Below are 17080 nucleotides of genomic sequence, written 5' to 3' on the forward strand. Positions count from 1 at the left end.
GGAAAAGCAGGACTTGATTACAGTGGAATAATACTCAGATTTTGGGGAGGCTGATGCCATGCTTGATACCAGAAGCAAGTCAGTGATTGGCAAACGGGGGACTCTACTTTGCAAGATATGGCATTGCAGATACTGTATTCACCGACAACAGATTCCAATATGCCTCCAAAAAATTCAGGAAATTTGCATGCAAATGGGAGTTTGACCACCACACCTGCTCCTCAGCATACCCACAGAGTAATGGTATAGTGGAATCAATTGTGAAAACAGCTAAGAGACAGTTACAGAAGGCTCTTTTTTCTGGTTTGGACCTCTTGTTAGTATTTTTGGCACACAGGAATACCCCATCTTAGGGGGTGCCAAAACAATCCAGTGCAGACTCTGATGGAACAGTAGACCAAAATCCTGCTGCCAGTGAGGGGAGACCTGGAAGCCAGAAGGATGGAGACACCGCTCAGAGATGGCCAACAATGAGAGAAAATAGGCACTAGAGTACAGCAGATCAGCCAAGGACCTGCCGGCCTCGCAGACAGGCACTACTGTGAAGATCTAGCCAGGAGAGAGACACTAGAAGGAGTGGAGTAAAAAAGTCATGACGGGTACAGTGGCACCCAGGTCATATGAGGTGAAAATGAGAGATAACAAATGATCCAGAGGAACAGGAAACACGAGCCAGCAGACAAAACCCCCAGAAAGACTACAGAGATCATCACAGAATGGAGAGACAGAGAGTCGTTTGGAGGCCTACCCCACAGGGAGGGAGGAGGCTCCAAGGAAAGAGAGCATTTACTAGACTCTGAGACAGGAGGCAGGGAGAGACAGATAGGTCATGCCCAGTGTTGTTGCCTGTTGAAGAGACCAAATTATCTCAAAGACCATGTAACCAGCTGAGTCTGGGGTAAAGACAAGACTCTCACTCAACTATGTGCTAGCAACCTCTAACCAAAGGGACACAGGGTGAGGGCCTGTGCATTGATTATGTGTTCTTTTAGTGTTTATATATTAAAATGTTTGTAAAATAGGGAAGATGTATCATGATTAGTGAAATTGGAATCAGGGAAACGGTGTTCTGAAGGGACTATTATAACAGGGAATACAGGGAGTTAGGCTGGAATCAACACAGCCACATGGACAGAGCAGTGCACAGGGTTCAATACACTTTCACTTGTTCAATTTAAACTTCGTTCTCTTTCCTAACACAGAGGAGACTATAAAAAATTGTGCAAACACTGAAATTGGTGATTCAGAGGTTAAAAACAGCTAATGGAAGAGCAATTTCCATAACATCCATATTAAACTACTATTAAAAATACTGTACCGCCATACGAGGATATGCCACTGATTTAAAATTAGCACTTCATGTGGGTCATTTGATCCACAATTCTCTAAATATTTGTCAAGAGTGTTTTTTTTTTTTTTTTACAGATAACGGGTTTAAACGATCACATATTTTGACATGCTTCATTGGACTGAATTTTATTGTGGTTTCCATTAATGCAAAAAAATAACAATTCAAAATCAATTGTTATAATATTGTTTCTCCAAATTTGCACTGAACCCAATTATGTATAGCTTATAAATGATGCTGGTAAGAGTGTAAAATAAACTGAGACATTCATCATGGAAAAGGATCATTTCTAATGTTTGATGGTGATTCCATAGGTTGGTTGAAAATTTTGGTGGGAATATTTTTATTTCTGGTCCAGTTATCTTAACTTTTATTAATACATTTTTGCAGTCCAGACAAAGAAATCAAACGTATAGATAATGAGGCCAAACCCAAAATGTGGTGGTCATGGGCTCCACACATCCATTTCCCATGGAGAAAGAGTTCATGATTCTGCCCCCCTCTTATGCCAGTGGAGTGTTCAAGGAAGAGATAGGGAGGGGGCTGAGTGATACCCTCCACCCCGACAGCTCTGAAATTGAGCTGTCAGTTAGGGAAGGTGGTCTCTCTAGCTAAAATAGACACACTGCACAAAGGGGTAGGCAGCAAAGACCAACACAGCCCTCTCCAATCATCCACATAGATACACAGGTAACATTTTAGGGACTGAGTCTCCTATGCTCCTGTGTCCTCCTCCACACAAGTCAGTCTGTGGAGGGAGGAAAGGCTATTGAAGTTCGCAGTAGCTCTGTGATTCCATGGGGGTAGGCAATCAGGCAAGGGCTCATTTATATGAGATCTCTGTTCCGTTTTGTACTACTGCAGAACCAAATTGTGGACCAGCTGCTTTTTGCCTTCTATGGTCTGTCCTAAATTGTCTGTTTTGAAGTTTATTTAGGTCAGTGCAGAGCTCCCACACACAGGTGTAAATGTCCCTTAGAATTTAAAACTACAGTAAAAGACACAAAAGTGCATATTTTTGGGAGGCCAGTGCCATAGCTTTTTTAATTGCACGCTGGTTACACAGGTATTTTAGGAAATAACAAGGTAATGTAAATGCAAATTGTCTAATGATGGGAAAACCTCAAATGGTTCAGAGCGCAGATTTGATTCACAATCCAGGAGTTCTATTATAGCTTCCCGAATTACCTAAGCTTCTTAGGACAGCAAATCTCATGAGATATATGATGCAATCTCATGAGGCGTATGGCACTATATTAGTTTTATTACAATTTTTGTTAGCTTTTATTGTCATATACTGTAGGCTGTAATGTAGTAACCACAAAATAATGTGTTGTTTAGTATTAGCATAGTAACTTTGTCTATGTGGGAAAGTTGCATTAGTTTAACTTGAATCAGTTCTTAAATTAATTTAAAATCAGTAGATAAACTGTTGCAAACCCCTGTGTGGATACTTTTTATTTTTGTTTAAAAATGGCTTGTTTCAGTTTAGCCTAAACCAATTCTTAATAGTCTAACCTGAAAATAAATGCAATCTTAAACTGAAATAAAGTGTGGGATTTGCACAGGTTTTTGACCAAGCATTTGGCATTGCAAGGGAAATATGCCAAGTGTCATCTGACAGGAAGAAGGAAAGTGAATGAACTTGCTTTATGTTGGTTGAGCTCAAGTTGTGCTGGGTCTAAAGTCAGATGCAATTAGAAAATTAGAAATAGTTATGTAAAATTCCAGCCTCTAGATAGTACATTCCTATCATGGTTTAGAAGATATTTTAAAACGCCTGTCCTCATAAATAAACAATTTAAAATTTCAAACGTGAAAAGCCTATCACCTGCTAACAATGTGAGGCTGGCTTTCAGAGTTAGAATGGTTTTTAGTAATAATCAGAGGAAAAATACTTTTTGAATACTGAGTGTTTAGGCATTTCTTTCTACTGTAGCTCTGTGGAAAAGACCTATAGAATTTAATAGGAATAAAACCAACATGATTGTGCACACATTACTCCATAAACTGATATAATTTGAGAGAGAGTTGTGATCTCTTTTCTGTTGGCTCGCTGAACTATCCTATTTGATTAACCATCAGTTTTTTAAAATTTATAAGATGGTTAAATAAACTTATTTTAATACTAAACTCTGTGATTTTTTCACAGGGTACGTAGAAATGAGTCTTGGATTTGTGTAATTTGTTTCTATAAAAAGTTTGTGTGTCTATATCAGGGATTGGCAACCTTTGGCATGCAGCCCATCAGGGAAAGCCGCTGGCAGGCTGGGATGGTTTGTTTACCTGCAGCATCCGCAGGTTCGGCCGATCGCAGCTCCCAGTGGCCGCGGTTCGCCATCCCAGGCCAATGGGGGCTCCAGGAAGCAGCGGCCAGCATGTCCCTTGGCCCGCGCCGCTTCCCGCAGACCCCATTGGCCTGGGACGGCGAACCGTGGCAAGTGAGAGCTGCGATCGGCCGAACCTGTGGACGCTGCAGGTAAACAAACTGTCCCAGCCCGCCAGCGGCTTTCCCTGATGGGCTGCGTGCCAAAGGTTGCCGATCCCTGATCTATATCTATCTATCTTTATGTCATTAAATATACATGCACATGTCAGTTTTAATACCTGAAAGGCATACTTAAATCAACATTGGCAGTATATGGATCTTTTAATGGTGGGTTTTATCAGTGACATTCTGTTAAAATATTCATTTTATTGAAAATTTGATCTGTTTACATTATTTTATATCATGTACAGTACTTTTCCAAATTGCTGTATTGACTAAGGCTTTTTGAGTCAGACCAACATTTATTTTTCTGCAAAAATTCTGATGTTCAGAGGCTCTAGGGGGAGGACAAAGATACTTAATTTCTTAACATCTAAAGGTTGCTGTATATGCTAAGTGTTAAAACGCCCAATCCTGCTTCCATTGATGCAAAACAGTTTTGCCATTTATTCCTGTGGGAGCAGAATTGGGCTCACAGCCCGTACTTGATCGAATTGACATCAATACTTGGTCCTCACGTGAATGTAGGACTTCAGTATATTGTACAGCTAGACTGTATCGCACAAAAATCTTTTCTGTAGGCGTTAGCACAAGGTCTTGATCACATTTTATTGAAATAGGCAGCTACAACAGTGTTGCCAACCCTCATGATCTTTTTAATCACAGCTTCTGGAATCAAGTAATTATGAGAAAATCTCAAGTTTACACTTAAAAAAAATCCCCCAACTAAAGTAATGTTCTTGTGATTGCAGAGAAAAACTTGAAAATATGACTCAAATATAAACTTAGAGTCAAAAACTAAAAGGCAAATAGAATGAAAATGGGTTGGTTTGTTTGTTTTTAAACCAGTCTCATAATTTTGAGTTCCTGAGTCATGATTTTCTAATATTTGGGGTTGTAATATTGTAAGTAGGTCAAGTAAATGAAATATAAAATAGCTTCACCGTTATACTTTTTGTCAGGTGAGTAGTCGACTCTTAAATTGTGTGTTCCATCAGCTTTCTCTTTTTGACAAAGAAAACATTAAATGAATCTTTATCAAGATGTTACCAATGGTATTAATGAGAAAAGATATATTCAGGTTTAGTTGTTAAGAGAAAATAAAATATAGAAATTAGAAACATTAACAAAAAAATCCTCTAAATAATTGGCTGGGGATGTGTGTAAAAAAGAGACAATGAATTACAATGCCCTCACCCCATCTCAGCAGGCAGAGTGTTTTGATTAAACTGGAGTGGATGGCCACCCTCTGGGGTCCTGACAGAAGGAGTAGGGCATGCACATGGGGATTGTGTAGAGGTGAGGGAGAAAGTGGAAGGCTCTGCTGCTGCCCTAAGGTCGTCTGTTGACCTATTTGGGAGGGGAGAGGGGACAAGAGGGCTGATTGGCCCTCCCAACCCTCCTGCTTGTCATTTAAGGTCGTCTTGTGTCCACAGCATCCATCTTGCTGCTGTTTCTGCTCCACCTTCCTGTCCTCTACAGACCTGCCAAGTGTTGTGTCTTGCTGGTCTGTAACTCAGTTCTACACAACTGGTAACGTAACATTTCGGAAGTGTGGGAGGGGAGACATTTCCCTCACCTCTCTTGTGTAAATACTCTGTAGCCTAGTCTAGGGGAAGGTTCACTGAGCTATAACCCCAGCTCTTCTACTGACAGTTTTTAATATTTCTGTGCATGTCATGACACTTATTAACCAAGGTTCTACACACCCACCCACCGCAATCTTAGTAGAGGCAACTGTCATTCACCCATTTTACACATAAAATGACTGAAAGATTCATCCCAGCCAAACTGGGAGTAGAATCCAAGTAACTAAAAAAAACAGACCGAAGTCTCTTCTACTTTGCCATACTACCTGTCAGATGAGATGGGCCAAATTATGTGCTTGTCTAAACTCTGCTAAGACCTATGGATATTTGCCTTCTCTAATGGGTAGATCGCATATGGAGGTTTGAGACTGCCACTGCCTGCGTAGTAATAGGCATAGTCCTTTAGCTCCACTGGTAGAAACTCATAATTTTATATCCAGAGATGCCAGTTTCACCCTGCAGGTGAACCAAGCAGCAGGGACAGTGTTACACTTATCTGTGCTGTCTCTAGCCACTAGGACATACTCTGCTCCAAGAGTCAGTAACTGAACCCAAAGTTCTAGTGTTAGTTTATAGATAGCTGTTACCCAGTAATAAAGTGTGTCTTGTTTCTCCCTCTATGGGCCCTTCCTCATAGAAGTATGCCTCACACTACAGTTACTCATACTGCTGAAGGATAAAATTCTGGGCTGTGAATTTTGAACACTGTGGGTTCAAACATGACTGATGACTCACGTGGAGCAAGTACGTTTAAGTTAGTGTGAAGACCCTGGAATAATAGTTGAAATTATTTATGTTGCAGAATATATTTAGAGATAAATTTGGATGTTGCATTAATATTTGGCTTATTGTTATATTTGTAGTGTTTGTATTTGGTTAATGGATGTTGTCCCTTTAAGAAAAGAGTGGAGCACAGCATAGCCTTTGGTTGAAGAAGGCTGAGAGCAGTGTGTGGATGGGAGAAGTTGCTTGTGTGTTCAGTGAGTAGAAGACCCTGCAAAAAAGGTGATGACTTGGTTCAATAGATGTATCTTTCCAGAAAACAAATTTCATTCTTAAAGGTATAACATGAGCACTTATTAGGGGACTGGATGCCTTAGGACATTACTAATGATCTTCAGAGCTTTTTGTCTGTATGTCACCAATATGAATCCAGCCTTACTCAACAGGGATTAAAAACTGTAATCTAATGGATGTTTGAAATGAGTTTCGTAATCTCAGTTCCAGCTCCTATGTTGCAAACTCACGAAGACACTGCAATAGTTTCTAGAGAGGCCAATACCTTTACGGGCATATACAAATTCGTTGCAAATATGCAAATTAGATAATTACATATTTTACATAAAATGCCACACATGGAGCTTCACAAAACTTGGCAACTATGCCTATATGTAAAGTAGTGTCAGGACTGCATTTCCAGATTCTTTTGTGAATCTGATCAGAGTGCCCTGTTTGGGATCAGGAAGAATTTTTTTCCGCCTGTTTGAGATTGGTGAGATGTCTGATAGGTAATTTTGTGTCACAACAATATGGAAGCTCCATTTGTTAGGGTGTTAGTTTGTTAGCAATGTTTTAAAAAATGGTGGGGGAAGGTAGTAGTTTAATCATTGTTAGGATGTCCAGACAGCAAATGTGAAAAATCGGGACGGGGTGGGGGTAGTAGGAGCCTATATTAGAAAAAGACCCCAAAATCGGGACTGTCCCTATAACATTGGGACATCTGGTCACCCTAATCATTGTTATTGTTGCAACCTACAGCTGGTGTACAGTGTGGTATGCAGTTGTGTTAAAAGACACCAATCTGGTTCATAGGTTGAATGACCTTGCACCATTTAACCAAACATAGGACCTAATTAAATGCCTGGTTGTGTGTGTGTGTGTGAGAGAGTGAGAGAGAGAGAGGGAGAAATATTAATGATCAAGGCTCCAACCTTTAATGGTACAGTTAATGAAGTTCTGACCTGAAGCTTGAAATCCACCTCTGTGTCTGTGTTTTGTTTTCCTGCATTTTCTGAACAATTTTATAATGTTAAGGAACTTTTGTTTTAATATGAACCTCAGTATAATAAAGAAGGAATAATTAAAGTGCTATTTCTGTGATATCAAAATTTGTGGATTTCAGTTTTAGATATTCTTTCTTCACTATTTATAGTTATGAGTTATATGCTTCAGTTAAGGCTAAATCCAGAAGCCCTCACTCAAGCAAAAATTTCATTGAAATCAATGGGAGGATTTGCCCTTTGGAGGGTAACTTTTGTTTTGGGGAACTTGCTCTTGTCTGCTAGAGTCAGGATGAGGCTGCCACAAGCGTCGTAGATCGTGGTGCTTAGAGTCCTAATTTAAAATGAGCACCTGTTCTATGAAAGTTGTCATAGTGACCGGGTTCTAGTTATCATACATCTAGTTCTCAAACAACTTCATATATGATTAATGTTAATTGCCTTTTTTGTATGAATGACTTTTTCCCTGCTGCTGAATTGGCTGTTGTTGCCTTTGATCTGGTTGGTAATACAATGTAGAGCAATAGTTAGACAAGTGATCAGTTTGCCAACACTGAGAGGAGACCGAATCAGGTTGCAGTGAGGTCAGAATTTGTTTCTCTTCTTAAACATTGAAAGGTCAAGTAGAGTTTAACTACTATTGACATCTTTGAAATGTTGTAATAAATGCCAGAACAGAGAGATTATTATTATCCATGATGCAAGTAAAAACTTTATAGTCCTAAAAATAAACATTTCTTATTCAAGATAGCAAGAATGTTGCTTTTACTGGTAAAACTCCCAAATAATATTTAAAAATTCTTACCTTTCACATTTTTCTTAACTTATACAAATAAATTAACACAAGAATGATGACACCTTCTGGGACTGAAGGAATAGATTAATAATGCCAGTGATGTATAAGGGAAATGAAAGATGAGTCTGTGGTTACTGTTCCAACTTCAGCAAACCAATTGTGATAGTTTTTCACTAGTAAGTACTGACACCAGAGTTACTGCTACTATATTCAGAGCAATTTACACAGCCTGTCATATACTTGCTTCAGAATTTTCCTTGAAGCCTAATAAAATATGTTACTATTGAAGAAATCTGTGATACATGTGAGAGTTTACTAAATCAAAACTGTAGCATATTTTTATATCAAATGGCTTATAGTCTCATGGAATCAATAATTAATTTATTAACTGGGTATCATTTGAAAAAACAAAATCAGCACAGTTTTCACTAAATTGCTGACAATTCATAAATAGTTAATGACATAAATGAAAAGTATAACACTAAATTTCAAAATTATAATGATCAAAGTATTGGGTACCTCATCTATCATAACTCGAAATATCATGGAATGGGTTATATATCATTGACACTACAAGACATAATGTTTTTTCTTGTTATCTACCTAACTGCCAAAGTTTATAGGCTGCTAAGATAATGCAAAGGTGGTAATCCACTTCAGTTGCAGAAATATGAAGTACTGTTGAATTATATTTCTAGTCGGTTTATTCTTTGTTCTCAGGGGAATAGGATACTATTTCAGTTTCTCTTAAAAAGCTCAGAGAATGAAAGGCAAAACATCAGGATAAATTATGCTAAATGGTGGACTAGACCCCAGAGGAAATCATACTTCTGTGGTACAGTATTCCTCCATTAATCTTACAAATGTTACATCTGATGTTAATTTTGTAAAGCTGAAGCATTCAAAGATTCATCTGATCCTTTTAATAATAGTGATAGTATTATTATGGCTTTGTCAGACTTGTACCATCATAACTAACTTTGTGGTTTTGACAGCCTATATAGCTAGTCTTCAGAATGACTAAAATATAGAATATTTTTATTTTACAGAGCACAAATAAACTTGTAATTAAACTGCAAAATTTAACAAATAATTGCCAGCAAGCAATTACCATTCAATTAAAGAGTAATTACATGGTTATTTGTGCCCTGTAAAATAAAGCATTACTGAAATCAGTAACGCAATCAATATTTTAGCAGTAACAGGATGCTGCAGTGATGGACCTTTCAACCTGAGCTGATTAAATTGTCATCCAAATAACAGTTTCCTAGTTAAATCAGCACGTTTCTTTGTCTTGATTAATATGGAAATTTATTTCTGATTCTAGTAAATCTCTGACATTAAAAAGCACAAGCGAACATCGTTGTCATACTCAAGTGTGATTTGCTGTAAATTTCCACTGATGAATTATAGTTTACAAAATGTTGATAAAGTTGCAAACATCACAAACTATGCAGTTGTCTATAACAAGCACAAAAGAACATTAAAGAAGATGTAGCTGATCAATACTTTTATCAAAACTACAAAAGTGGCCTTGTAAAAATATTCCCCAGGGCACCAAGGGATTACATATGTCTGTTAAAAAAGAAAAAGGTAATAATAATTAGCTCTCACCAGGCATAGAAAAGGGAAAAAAATACGCTAATTACTGATTCCCAATACCTTGTCACATAACTTTGTAACCACCAAAAAAAATCAAAAAATTCTAATATACTCTGTCAAAGTTCATTTCCAAACATACAAAAAATAAAAAATATTGCAGTGAGTTGTGTTTGTGTAAGATTGAATAGTCTACTGCTTCCTCATTTTCTTCTTCTACAGATGCCTTCTTTTTGGGCAGTTGGAAGACAAGAAATCCTTAGCCTAATTATAGTAATAAAACAAGAACCTCTTAACTAATCTGAGTTTAGCAGAAATAGAACAGATGTTTGGAAACTGCAACTTTGAAGCTGAGATCTCAAAAAGAAATCTATTCCTTTTTGACTGAATTCTTTTTGTTAGCTTAAGTAATTTCTTTTTTAAATGTTACCCTTAGTTTTTTAAACTTAATCTATGATACTCTCCAAATCAGTGATAATTCCTAAAGAAACAATGACCCTCCTAATGGAAAGTATGGAACCGGCAACAGGAGTATTTGAAGTTAACTTACAGAGATTGTAAAAAAGATTAGAAATATGAATACAGTTGAAATCCGTAAGGTATTGCAGTTCTCCTGGAACTTTATTGGTTAGTTCATTTTTTATGTTAATGATAAGAAATATGATATGGTTATTGAACCTGATCCTGAAAAATCATTGAGATGCTCAAGTTTTCAAAAAAAAAAAGTTCTTTATTGAGTACTTTTGTTATTGATTTAATGTTCACGACTTGTGAGTGTGATTTTTTTTTTTACTTTACAACAAAAATCCTTCTAAGATTTATCTACAGAATCAACACAACTTTCTCAATTAGTCATTCTAAGTGAAATAACATCTAATTTAGAATCAAATGAATCACCTTTTGTTTTCAGAGATTGACTGGCAGCAAATATAGCCTTAGGGAAAAAACCCCAGTAGGTAATATATTTAGAAGAAAAATATTTTTAGGCTGATTGTATGGCTTATGAATGTGTAGGAAACTATGATGTGAGCACAAGCTTCCTCATCATGTTTTTCAGCTCCTTTTATCATCACGGACTAATAGGTACGTACAGAATTTTTCTTTTGCACCTCCAACCTGTATGCCTTTACTTAAGTGAGATAGAAAAAAAGGAGGAGGTGAAAGTGACCCCTTTTAAACCAAAAATTTGGGTATAAACGAGCCTGGGGTGAGAGAATTAAGAAAAGCATTATAAAAATGTCAGTTTTTCTAATGCCAAATTGTCAAAAAAATCATGAGTAAGGTCTCCCCTAAAGTCATGGGATTTAAAAAAAAAAAGTTGTGATTCTTTTTATTTGCCTTCTCCTTTCTAAACCTTCAGTGTATATTTGGGGCAGGTTTTCAAACTTTTCTCCTCAGACATGAGGCCTAGAAACTTACTTTTTTAACAACAAAGCTGAGATTCCCACATAATCACTTGACTCCTGGAGTTGGAGCTTCAAGAAAAAACATCAAACAGTGTCAGACTTGTGAAAAATGAGTGAGAGTTGGTAACAATGAAATGCCTCCAATGGGGCTTGGGGCATCACAAGAAATTAGCCAGTAGTACATAGAGGAATAGTAAATTAAGTATATCAAATAGGGCTAGTTGAAAATATTCCATCTAAACTGTGTTTTTATAGAAAATTAAGTTTTCAATTTAAACAAAATTTTTCACTAAAAGTATCTGCTCTCCATGGAACGTTTTGATTTTAATATCAAACTAGCAAATGCTCAAAAACTGAAGTTTTCAATTTATGTCCAAAATATGTTGATTCAGATATGCTGCCTCCTGGGAGTTGTAGTCCCCTCCCAAGTGGGGAGAATTTGATGCCTCATGAGAAATGTAGTCTGATCAGGGATCCTAGCACTGAGAGGAGAATGGGAGCATGAGACACCAGAATTGCATCTCCTATGAGGCACAGTCATTGATTTTGGAATTGTAATATTTCAATTTTTGACTGAAAAGTCAAACATTTTCCTATCAGCTCTAATATTGACATTCAGTGTATTTTGCTGTGCAGTGCTGAACTAAGCCTTTGTCATCTAAAATATTGAAGAAAAGGCACTGTGGTATCACAGATTTAAAGACGAAATTGAGTCCAGAGTTTCCAGCACAGGAGATATTTTTACATGTTCCGTTTGATTTCTTTAATATACAGTAAAGAAGTAAATTAGCCCAGTGACTTTTTCATTGTAGAACATTGTTACCTTAATGGATCTTCGCTTTAGTGCTATGAGTCTGATACCAGCTGAGAAGATAAAGGATTGTCTGTCTATATCGAAAGAAGGACAGGAAACACTTCATATGGATTTAATCAGGCCACAACTTTATTATTAGATGTCTCAGATCACCTGGCAGATAAAAGTGTACAGTGCAGGCAAATCCATGTTATAATAATATAAAATATATGAAGATATACCTATCTCATAGAACTGGAAGGGACCCCGAAAGGTCAGCGAGTCAGCTGAGCTATCCCATTCAAATAACTACCTGGGGCTTCCACCAGCCCCCTTTAATTTTCTGTCCAGGTCACCCAGCCAACCCAAGGCTGGGACCTTACTATCCCCTCAGCCCCCTCCCATAGGAGGGTTAAGGTGGGCTATAAAAAGGGGGTGGGAGGTTGGTTCCCTGCCATACCAATCATGGGAGCCCCGACCTCTTCTTTAACCAGCACCTCATTTTTAAGGCCACTGGATGCTTTCCCTATAGAGTGCCTGCACTGGACATGCGCCCCACACTTACAAAATGAGTTGCAACATCATAGCCTATCATCCTTCCCTACTCACCATAATAAGCCCTCCCTGAAATCTGCTGTGGGGAACACAAACCCCCCCCCATTCCACCTAAGGCAACATGGTGGTGACAGAAAAATTTCAGCCCCCTTAGAAAGGAATGACTAGTGCAATGCCCACACCAGGTCCAAACCAGTCTGATATTTGCCACCTTGAGGGGAAGAAGGGTGGATGCTGCCTAGCTTGCAACGTGGATAAAAGGGCTTCTAACACTGGCACCTGCCCCTTTTAAAGCCTTCCGCACTTATGTTCCCAGGGGATGAGTCAGCGTCGCCATGCTGACCCCCCACCTACCCTTTTTGCAGCTGCTTCTGACCTCCTTCCCCTCACACCCTTCCTCCCGCAAGCCCGGACAATGCCAATGCCCCCCACCCCCATTCCCCGCTTCAGGTATAGTGTGGTTAATTTCATGCAGACTTATTGAATGTAATGTTAAAATTCCATATAGAATTTTTGGCAGATGTGGAATGAATGAGGAGCAAGCAATGATGAATAGCAGCTAGACAGTAGTATTTAAATTAAACTTTAATATTAAATTAGAGACAATGGGCTTGATTTTGATCTTATTTAGATTATTGTAAATTCGGAATAATGTCACTAAAATTAGTAAGGTTAGAACTGTGAAAGTAAGATCATAACCAGGCCTAAAGTGCTTTATTACTATTATAATATTTGCTAAAAGGAGATGAACAGGTTAAAAACCATATGTGGTGTCTTTAACAAAACAAAACAAATTTCCTTATCTGCCATTAGAAACAGAGGAGGTCATCAAAACCAAAAAAGCATTCTAAAAAACTAAGGGTCAAATCATGCTCACATTTCTTATGTGAGTAGTCTTTTAAAAGTCAGTAGAACTATTAGTGTATGCCAGAATTCAGGTGCTAATTCACTTTTCAGTATTTATATTTATTTAGTGTTGACACTTTGTGTCATGACTCATGAGTTTCATTTTTGCTGGTAGTATTTGTATAGGAAACCAAAACAATGAGGAGTCCTTCTGGCACCTTAGAGACTAACACATTTATTTGGGCATAAGCTTTCGGTGCCCCCCCCAACCTGAAGCAAATACTCATCAGCAACTACACACCACACAACAGAAACACTAACCCAGGAACCAATCCCTGCAACAAACCCCAGTGCCAACTCTGTCTGCATATCTATTCAAGGGACATCATCATAGGACCTACCACATCAGCCACACCATCAGGGGCTCATTCATCTGCACATCTACCAATGTGATATGTGCCATCATGTGCCAGCAATTCCCCTCTTCATGTACATTGGCCAAACCGGACAGTCTCTATGCAAAAGAATAAATGGACACAAATCAGACATCAAGAATTGTAACATTCAAAAACCAGTAGGAGAGCATTTCAGTCTCCCTGGACACTCAATAACAGACTTAAGAGTGGCCATTCTTCAACAAAAAAACTTCTAAAACAGACTTCAATGAGAAATTGCAGAGCTGGAATTAATTTGCAAACCTGACACCATCAAATTAGGCCTGAATAAAGACATGGAGTGGCTGGGTCACTACAAAAAGTAATTTTCCCTCTGTTGATATTCACCCCTTCTTGTCAACTGTTGGGAGTGGGCCACATCCACCCTGATTGAATTGGCCTCGTTAGCACTGACCCCGCACTTGGTAAGGCAACTCCCATCTTTTCATGTGCTGTATATTTATACCTGCCTACTGTATTTTTCACTCCGTGCATCTGATGAAGTGGGTTATAGCTCACGGAAGCTTAAGCCCAAATAAATGTGTTAGTCTCTAAGGTGCCACAAGGACTCCTTGTTGTTTTTGCTAATACAGACTAACATGGTTACCCCTCTGAAACCTGTATAGGAAACAGTACTGAAAAATGTTTAAGGGTCTGACCTTGCAAACAATTAGACTTATGAGTAGTCCCATCAAAGTGACTATTCATGTGAGTAAAATTACACATTGCCAAAAATGCAGGCTCAGTACAACAATCCAACCATTCTCCTCCTCCCATCCAAAACTCTTTATATTTAGATTTTAAAAGATTTTTTCTTAAAATCCTATTTATGTAAAACACTTGCTAACTGAAGCTGAGGTGGGAAGTTTTATAAATGTTCTGTTGAGTGTTGAGCTTTGTTGTGGGCGGTCAGTGAGCAGAGCTGCTAAATTAAGTTGATTTGTTTTTGTAATATATATCAAAATCACTTAAAATGCTAGATAGGCACCTTTTGATGTATATTTTTATAAATCAAACAATAGTTTGTTTTTGTTTTACAATGCCTAAAATCTAGGCCTAATTTTACCTGAGATCCTACTTTTATGTGAAATATACTGAATTTCTCTAAACAGACTAGTCAATAGGTAAATTAGACATGGAAATATATGGTTTAGTATACCTTAATAGCATGCTTTTGACACTTTGCATGTACTGAATATGTTGAGAGAAGATTACATTTAAGATCAGTTAAAAATGGGAAGAAGTACTCCTAGTGAAACAGAAACAAGTTTAACTGAATTTAGCATAGTGAGGAGGTTTCCCAATCACATGATGTTGTAGTAGTAGTGAAATGCAGGACAGAATATAGTGTGAAATTATATAGATTACTCGGTAAATTTGCTTAATACTATTATTTTTGGAGCAGAGAGATAATAGAAAAATGGTCCAAATTTCTTGTGCAATACTCATTCATATATAGATAGACACAGACACACACACACACACACACACAGATAGGTAGGTAGATAGATAGATACACACACACACACACACACACACACACACACACACACACACTCTATGATTATCTGGACATTACAGTAAAGGCACTGAATAAAGTGAAATTCAAAACTGCCTAAAACAAGCTAAAAAGAAGAGTGGGAAGGTTTATAGACTGAAGTAGTAAACCAGAAAAAATGATTTTGTGCTAGTTTGATGTACAATAAAACAAAATAACACTAGCACATTGTGTGAAAAATGAACAGGGTAATGGTACCTCTGTGTAGTGGTGCTGGAAGTTGTCTTCATTTAAACACAGAGTTTGTCTTACCTTGATGGAGAGCTTTGCCACTGCAAAGTTGATAGAGTGGACTTTAACTGAAATTTCTTTGTGAAGCAAAAGTCTCTTTTGGATATGCTTTCTATTTTAACCTCATTTATTGTTGCACCTTGATTATTTTATAGAGTGTTTCACACTATTTTGTCAAAAGCTCTATTATTCAGCTGAGTAAAATGTATTTTTGCCAAAGAAAAGCGGCAATATCTTTGCTAACATTAGAACCTTATGTTTTTATCATTTGGCTTGGGAAAGAATGATTCCAATGGCTTTTGCTCTGTAGATCTCTATTGTGGTGACAGCTGCAGAATGATAGTCCAGACACAAAAGCTGTGTTAGGGGAGTGGAGGAATGGAATAGATAAATACACAGATCTTTTACTTCTTTACATTATGTATTAAAACTTGTAACCAGAATTCATAAGCTGTTCCAGCTAGGATGAAAAATGTGAGAATTTGATAGGTTAGGCCAACATTGTTAGCTTAGCCCTTACATAGCAGTCAAAAATACCAATCAGTCTGTGAGGAAGGGAAACCAGGACCCAAAAGCAAGAAACCAAAAGACTTGAATGCAACATGTATTCATTCCTTCTAATTTCCTGTCTCCCCTCTCCTCCCTCCATACCTTTTAAACCACATTTCATAGTAATGTCCGCTCTTAAGTGGCTATAGTAATTTAACTGGTAGTCTAAATGGTTATCTAGATCCTTGCAGTGTTGTGGGGTTTTTTTGTTTTTTGTTTATTTTATTTTATTTAGTTTGAAGATTTTCGGTTGGGTGTTTGTGTATGTGATGGAGCAGGGAGTGGGGAGTATTGACCTGGGAATGTTGCGTGGAAGTTGTATTGAGACTGTCTGCATTGGTGATGGGATACCAGGGTGAGGATACCTGAGCATGTAACCTGAGCCCAGGAGGGGGGTTGGGGCCAGGTGACACCTTTTGCCTGGGAAACTGGACAAAGACTGGGGGAGGAGCCGGGGGCGGTGGCTGGAGGAGACTGCTGGAAGGGTTTTAGTTTGGAGCTGGCTGGAAAACAGAGGGAACCCCAAAGCTGAGGGATGAGCTCCAATTTCGGGGGCCCCTTCCATAAAAAAAAAGTTGCAATACTATAGAATACTATATTCTTGGGGGGGCCCTGCGGGGCCTGGGGCAAATTGCCCCACTTGCCCCCCCCCCCCCCCCCCGGGCAGCCCTGGGTCCTGGTTGTACCTACAAACTCTGTTTGGGACTGTGTTCCTGTCGTCTAATAAATCTTCCATTTTACTGGCTGGCTGAGAGTCACTGTGAATCGCAGGAATTGGGGGTGCAGGGCCCTGACTCCCCCACACTCTGTGACAGTGTACCAGTGGCCCCAGAGAGGATTCAGGTTGTCCCATCACAGTTTACATGCTCAGGCCCCAATTTGGTGACA

General features: G+C 38.4%; 1 protein-coding gene across 1 annotated transcript in view; it reads left to right on the plus strand.

Moving 5' to 3' along the window:
- DACH2 (dachshund family transcription factor 2) overlaps positions 1-17080 on the plus strand; it is a 482776-nt gene that overhangs the window by 264650 nt on the left and 201046 nt on the right. The window lies entirely within an intron of this gene.

The sequence above is a fragment of the Emys orbicularis genome, chromosome 9, assembly GCF_028017835.1.
Source record: "Emys orbicularis isolate rEmyOrb1 chromosome 9, rEmyOrb1.hap1, whole genome shotgun sequence".
NCBI classification, from domain to species: Eukaryota; Metazoa; Chordata; order Testudines; family Emydidae; genus Emys; species Emys orbicularis.